At 58.2% G+C, this 7500-nt stretch overlaps 1 pseudogene; it reads left to right on the top strand.

Moving 5' to 3' along the window:
• Positions 1 to 6125: 6125 nt before the first annotated feature.
• Positions 6126 to 7500, top strand: LOC144350300 (small subunit ribosomal RNA; annotated as a pseudogene; the record flags this gene model as incomplete).

Genomic DNA, 7500 nt, shown 5'->3' with positions numbered 1-7500 from the left:
GCACCATATATAAGAGAGGGTGTCGGAAGGAAGGGGCACTCGGAGAGCGCAAATCGGCGGGGCGTGCGCCAACTCTCCTGGACTCGGCGCGAGTTGCCTGGGACGAGGCACCTTCTCTCGGTGTGACAACTGGGGTGCCCTTCCCTTTTTTCTACCCCCAGCGATTTCCAGCATTTACGCACCATATATAAGAGAGGGTGTCGGAAGGAAGGGGCACTCGGAGAGCGCAAATCGGCGGGGCGTGCGCCAACTCTCCTGGACTCGGCGCGAGTTGCCTGGGACGAGGCACCATCTCTCGGTGTGACAACTGGGGTGCCCTTCCCTTTTTTCTACCCCCAGCGATTTCCAGCATTTACGCACCATATATAAGAGAGGGTGTCGGAAGGAAGGGGCACTCGGAGAGCGCAAATCGGCGGGGCGTGCGCCAACTCTCCTGGACTCGGCGCGAGTTGCCTGGGACGAGGCACCATCTCTCGGTGTGACAACTGGGGTGCCCTTCCCTTTTTTCTACCCCCAGCGATTTCCAGCATTTACGCACCATATATAAGAGAGGGTGTCGGAAGGAAGGGGCACTCGGAGAGCGCAAATCGGCGGGGCGTGCGCCAACTCTCCTGGACTCGGCGCGAGTTGCCTGGGACGAGGCACCATCTCTCGGTGTGACAACTGGGGTGCCCTTCCCTTTTTTCTACCCCCAGCGATTTCCAGCATTTACGCACCATATATAAGAGAGGGTGTCGGAAGGAAGGGGCACTCGGAGAGCGCAAATCGGCGGGGCGTGCGCCAACTCTCCTGGACTCGGCGCGAGTTGCCTGGGACGAGGCACCATCTCTCGGTGTGACAACTGGGGTGCCCTTCCCTTTTTTCTACCCCCAGCGATTTCCAGCATTTACGCACCATATATAAGAGAGGGTGTCGGAAGGAAGGGGCACTCGGAGAGCGCAAATCGGCGGGGCGTGCGCCAACTCTCCTGGACTCGGCGCGAGTTGCCTGGGACGAGGCACCATCTCTCGGTGTGACAACTGGGGTGCCCTTCCCTTTTTTCTACCCCCAGCGATTTCCAGCATTTACGCACCATATATAAGAGAGGGTGTCGGAAGGAAGGGGCACTCGGAGAGCGCAAATCGGCGGGGCGTGCGCCAACTCTCCTGGACTCGGCGCGAGTTGCCTGGGACGAGGCACCTTCTCTCGGTGTGACAACTGGGGTGCCCTTCCCTTTTTTCTACCCCCAGCGATTTCCAGCATTTACGCACCATATATAAGAGAGGGTGTCGGAAGGAAGGGGCACTCGGAGAGCGCAAATCGGCGGGGCGTGCGCCAACTCTCCTGGACTCGGCGCGAGTTGCCTGGGACGAGGCACCATCTCTCGGTGTGACAACTGGGGTGCCCTTCCCTTTTTTTCTACCCCCAGCGATTTCCAGCATTTACGCACCATATATAAGAGAGGGTGTCGGAAGGAAGGGGCACTCGGAGAGCGCAAATCGGCGGGGCGTGCGCCAACTCTCCTGGACTCGGCGCGAGTTGCCTGGGACGAGGCACCATCTCTCGGTGTGACAACTGGGGTGCCCTTCCCTTTTTTCTACCCCCAGCGATTTCCAGCATTTACGCACCATATATAAGAGAGGGTGTCGGAAGGAAGGGGCACTCGGAGAGCGCAAATCGGCGGGGCGTGCGCCAACTCTCCTGGACTCGGCGCGAGTTGCCTGGGACGAGGCACCATCTCTCGGTGTGACAACTGGGGTGCCCTTCCCTTTTTTCTACCCCCAGCGATTTCCAGCATTTACGCACCATATATAAGAGAGGGTGTCGGAAGGAAGGGGCACTCGGAGAGCGCAAATCGGCGGGGCGTGCGCCAACTCTCCTGGACTCGGCGCGAGTTGCCTGGGACGAGGCACCATCTCTCGGTGTGACAACTGGGGTGCCCTTCCCTTTTTTCTACCCCCAGCGATTTCCAGCATTTACGCACCATATATAAGAGAGGGTGTCGGAAGGAAGGGGCACTCGGAGAGCGCAAATCGGCGGGGCGTGCGCCAACTCTCCTGGACTCGGCGCGAGTTGCCTGGGACGAGGCACCATCTCTCGGTGTGACAACTGGGGTGCCCTTCCCTTTTTTCTACCCCCAGCGATTTCCAGCATTTACGCACCATATATAAGAGAGGGTGTCGGAAGGAAGGGGCACTCGGAGAGCGCAAATCGGCGGGGCGTGCGCCAACTCTCCTGGACTCGGCGCGAGTTGCCTGGGACGAGGCACCATCTCTCGGTGTGACAACTGGGGTGCCCTTCCCTTTTTTCTACCCCCAGCGATTTCCAGCATTTACGCACCATATATAAGAGAGGGTGTCGGAAGGAAGGGGCACTCGAGAGCGCAAATCGGCGGGGCGTGCGCCAACTCTCCTGGACTCGGCGCGAGTTGCCTGGGACGAGGCACCATCTCTCGGTGTGACAACTGGGGTGCCCTTCCCTTTTTTCTACCCCCAGCGATTTCCAGCATTTACGCACCATATATAAGAGAGGGTGTCGGAAGGAAGGGGCACTCGGAGAGCGCAAATCGGCGGGGCGTGCGCCAACTCTCCTGGACTCGGCGCGAGTTGCCTGGGACGAGGCACCATCTCTCGGTGTGACAACTGGGGTGCCCTTCCCTTTTTTCTACCCCCAGCGATTTCCAGCATTTACGCACCATATATAAGAGAGGGTGTCGGAAGGAAGGGGCACTCGGAGAGCGCAAATCGGCGGGGCGTGCGCCAACTCTCCTGGACTCGGCGCGAGTTGCCTGGGACGAGGCACCATCTCTCGGTGTGACAACTGGGGTGCCCTTCCCTTTTTTCTACCCCCAGCGATTTCCAGCATTTACGCACCATATATAAGAGAGGGTGTCGGAAGGAAGGGGCACTCGGAGAGCGCAAATCGGCGGGGCGTGCGCCAACTCTCCTGGACTCGGCGCGAGTTGCCTGGGACGAGGCACCATCTCTCGGTGTGACAACTGGGGTGCCCTTCCCTTTTTTCTACCCCCAGCGATTTCCAGCATTTACGCACCATATATAAGAGAGGGTGTCGGAAGGAAGGGGCACTCGGAGAGCGCAAATCGGCGGGGCGTGCGCCAACTCTCCTGGACTCGGCGCGAGTTGCCTGGGACGAGGCACCTTCTCTCGGTGTGACAACTGGGGTGCCCTTCCCTTTTTTCTACCCCCAGCGATTTCCAGCATTTACGCACCATATATAAGAGAGGGTGTCGGAAGGAAGGGGCACTCGGAGAGCGCAAATCGGCGGGGCGTGCGCCAACTCTCCTGGACTCGGCGCGAGTTGCCTGGGACGAGGCACCATCTCTCGGTGTGACAACTGGGGTGCCCTTCCCTTTTTTCTACCCCCAGCGATTTCCAGCATTTACGCACCATATATAAGAGAGGGTGTCGGAAGGAAGGGGCACTCGGAGAGCGCAAATCGGCGGGGCGTGCGCCAACTCTCCTGGACTCGGCGCGAGTTGCCTGGGACGAGGCACCATCTCTCGGTGTGACAACTGGGGTGCCCTTCCCTTTTTTCTACCCCCAGCGATTTCCAGCATTTACGCACCATATATAAGAGAGGGTGTCGGAAGGAAGGGGCACTCGGAGAGCGCAAATCGGCGGGGCGTGCGCCAACTCTCCTGGACTCGGCGCGAGTTGCCTGGGACGAGGCACCATCTCTCGGTGTGACAACTGGGGTGCCCTTCCCTTTTTTCTACCCCCAGCGATTTCCAGCATTTACGCACCATATATAAGAGAGGGTGTCGGAAGGAAGGGGCACTCGGAGAGCGCAAATCGGCGGGGCGTGCGCCAACTCTCCTGGACTCGGCGCGAGTTGCCTGGGACGAGGCACCATCTCTCGGTGTGACAACTGGGGTGCCCTTCCCTTTTTTCTACCCCCAGCGATTTCCAGCATTTACGCACCATATATAAGAGAGGGTGTCGGAAGGAAGGGGCACTCGGAGAGCGCAAATCGGCGGGGCGTGCGCCAACTCTCCTGGACTCGGCGCGAGTTGCCTGGGACGAGGCACCATCTCTCGGTGTGACAACTGGGGTGCCCTTCCCTTTTTTCTACCCCCAGCGATTTCCAGCATTTACGCACCATATATAAGAGAGGGTGTCGGAAGGAAGGGGCACTCGGAGAGCGCAAATCGGCGGGGCGTGCGCCAACTCTCCTGGACTCGGCGCGAGTTGCCTGGGACGAGGCACCATCTCTCGGTGTGACAACTGGGGTGCCCTTCCCTTTTTTCTACCCCCAGCGATTTCCAGCATTTACGCACCATATATAAGAGAGGGTGTCGGAAGGAAGGGGCACTCGGAGAGCGCAAATCGGCGGGGCGTGCGCCAACTCTCCTGGACTCGGCGCGAGTTGCCTGGGACGAGGCACCATCTCTCGGTGTGACAACTGGGGTGCCCTTCCCTTTTTTCTACCCCCAGCGATTTCCAGCATTTACGCACCATATATAAGAGAGGGTGTCGGAAGGAAGGGGCACTCGGAGAGCGCAAATCGGCGGGGCGTGCGCCAACTCTCCTGGACTCGGCGCGAGTTGCCTGGGACGAGGCACCATCTCTCGGTGTGACAACTGGGGTGCCCTTCCCTTTTTTCTACCCCAGCGATTTCCAGCATTTACGCACCATATATAAGAGAGGGTGTCGGAAGGAAGGGGCACTCGGAGAGCGCAAATCGGCGGGGCGTGCGCCAACTCTCCTGGACTCGGCGCGAGTTGCCTGGGACGAGGCACCATCTCTCGGTGTGACAACTGGGGTGCCCTTCCCTTTTTTCTACCCCCAGCGATTTCCAGCATTTACGCACCATATATAAGAGAGGGTGTCGGAAGGAAGGGGCACTCGGAGAGCGCAAATCGGCGGGGCGTGCGCCAACTCTCCTGGACTCGGCGCGAGTTGCCTGGGACGAGGCACCATCTCTCGGTGTGACAACTGGGGTGCCCTTCCCTTTTTTCTACCCCCAGCGATTTCCAGCATTTACGCACCATATATAAGAGAGGGTGTCGGAAGGAAGGGGCACTCGGAGAGCGCAAATCGGCGGGGCGTGCGCCAACTCTCCTGGACTCGGCGCGAGTTGCCTGGGACGAGGCACCATCTCTCGGTGTGACAACTGGGGTTCCCTTCCCTTTTTTCTACCCCCAGCGATTTCCAGCATTTACGCACCATATATAAGAGAGGGTGTCGGAAGGAAGGGGCACTCGGAGAGCGCAAATCGGCGGGGCGTGCGCCAACTCTCCTGGACTCGGCGCGAGTTGCCTGGGACGAGGCACCATCTCTCGGTGTGACAACTGGGGTTCCCTTCCCTTTTTTCTACCCCCAGCGATTTCCAGCATTTACGCACCATATATAAGAGAGGGTGTCGGAAGGAAGGGGCACTCGGAGAGCGCAAATCGGCGGGGCGTGCGCCAACTCTCCTGGACTCGGCGCGAGTTGCCTGGGACGAGGCACCTTCTCTCGCTGCGAGGGGGTGCCCTTCCCTTTTTACAACCCCCAGCGATTTCCAGCAATTACGCACCATATATAAGGGAGGGTGCGGATGGAAGGGCACTTGGATAGAGAAATCAGCGTGTCCTCCTGCAACTCTCCTGGACTCGGCGCAGCGTCCTTGGGACGAGGTGCTGACTTGCGCTAGGGGTGCCCTTCCCTTTTTTCAACCCCCAGCGATTTCCAGCAATTACGCACCATACATAAGAGAGTGGTCTTGTCTGAGCTTGTCTGAAAAGTCAGGATCAGCGGACTCTCTCCCACTTTGCCTGGGCTCGGGCCACGACTGCTGCCAAGCTGTCGCGACTGCCCGCGCCTACCACTTTCAAAGTCGGACATCGCACCAGCTCGCCCCGGCGAACAGTGCCAATCCGCAGCAGCACTCGTCTCGGCGTTTCTCAGGCGTTTCTCTTCTCGACGACAGCCTACGCTGTGTGTCTCTTTATCACACGCTCTCATCGCACTTGGGACGACGTCTTAATTAATTTAATTATTATTAACGTCGCTCCGTCGAGCTTGAGAGAGGGGGTCGTGCCTTCTTACAAAATCGGATGCCTCTCGGTAGGCAAAGAAACTGCAAACCTCCGCCCGGTCGTCCGCTGGCGGGTCGGTCTCCTGCGAATAACAGGTTTCCGAAGCTACCTGGTTGATCCTGCCAGTAGTCATATGCTTGTCTCAAAGATTAAGCCATGCATGTCTAAGTACGAGCCTCGGTACACGGTGAAACTGCGAATGGCTCATTAAATCAGTTATGGTTCCTTTGATCGTTACCCCTTACTTGGATAACTGTGGCAATTCTAGAGCTAATACATGCCTACCTCGGCGCTGACCTCGCGGGATGCGTGCTTTTATTAGGACCAAGACCGACCCGGTGTCCTGCCTCCTTCGCGGGTGGTGGGCCCGGTCCTCCTGGCGAACTCTGGATAACTTGGCGGATCGCACGGCCTCTGCGCCGGCGACGAATCTTTCGAGTGTCTGCCCTATCAACTTTCGACGGTACGTTATGCGCCTACCGTGGTGGCAACGGGTAACGGGGAATCAGGGTTCGATTCCGGAGAGGGAGCCTGAGAAACGGCTACCACATCCAAGGAAGGCAGCAGGCGCGCAAATTACCCATTCCCGACACGGGGAGGTAGTGACGAAAAATAACGATACGGGACTCTTTGGAGGCCCCGTAATCGGAATGAGCACAGTCCAAATCCTTTAGCGAGGATCCATTGGAGGGCAAGTCTGGTGCCAGCAGCCGCGGTAATTCCAGCTCCAATAGCGTATATTAAAGCTGCTGCAGTTAAAAAGCTCGTAGTTGGATCTTGGTCCGCGGGCGGGCGGAAGTTCTCCGTACGAGTGGGTCTTCGCTGCCCGTCCCGGACTCTCCTCCGGTCCTCTCCCGGTGCTCTTGGTTGAGTGTCGGGGGCGGCCGGAACGTTTACTTTGAAGAAATTAGAGTGTTCAAAGCAGGCCGCCACGCCTGGATAGTCCAGCATGGAATAATGGAATAGGACCTCGGTCCCATTGCGTTGGTCTTAGGAACGCGAGGTAATGATCGAGAGGGACTGACGGGGGCATTCGTATTGCGGCGTTAGAGGTGAAATTCTTGGATCGTCGCAAGACGGACGACTGCGAAAGCATTTGCCAAGAATGTTTTCATTGATCAAGAACGAAAGTCGGAGGTTCGAAGACGATCAGATACCGTCCTAGTTCCGACCGTAAACGATGCCGACTGGCGATCTGCCGGCGTTACTCTCTAGACCCGGCGGGCAGCCTCCGGGAAACCAAAGTCTTTGGGTTCCGGGGGAAGTATGGTTGCAAAGCTGAAACTTAAAGGAATTGACGGAAGGGCACCACCAGGAGTGGAGCCTGCGGCTTAATTTGACTCAACACGGGAAAACTCACCCGGCCCGGACACGGCGAGGATTGACAGATTGAGAGCTCTTTCTTGATTTCGTGGGTGGTGGTGCATGGCCGTTCTTAGTTGGTGGAGCGATTTGTCAGGTTGATTCCGATAACGAACGAG

This window comes from Saccoglossus kowalevskii, unplaced genomic scaffold (genome assembly GCF_978046115.1).
Source record: "Saccoglossus kowalevskii unplaced genomic scaffold, keSacKowa6.1 SCAFFOLD_446, whole genome shotgun sequence".
NCBI lineage: Eukaryota > Metazoa > Hemichordata > Enteropneusta > Harrimaniidae > Saccoglossus > Saccoglossus kowalevskii.
The sequence above is the reverse complement of the archived record's forward strand: the minus strand, read 5'-3'. Positions and strand labels throughout refer to the sequence as shown.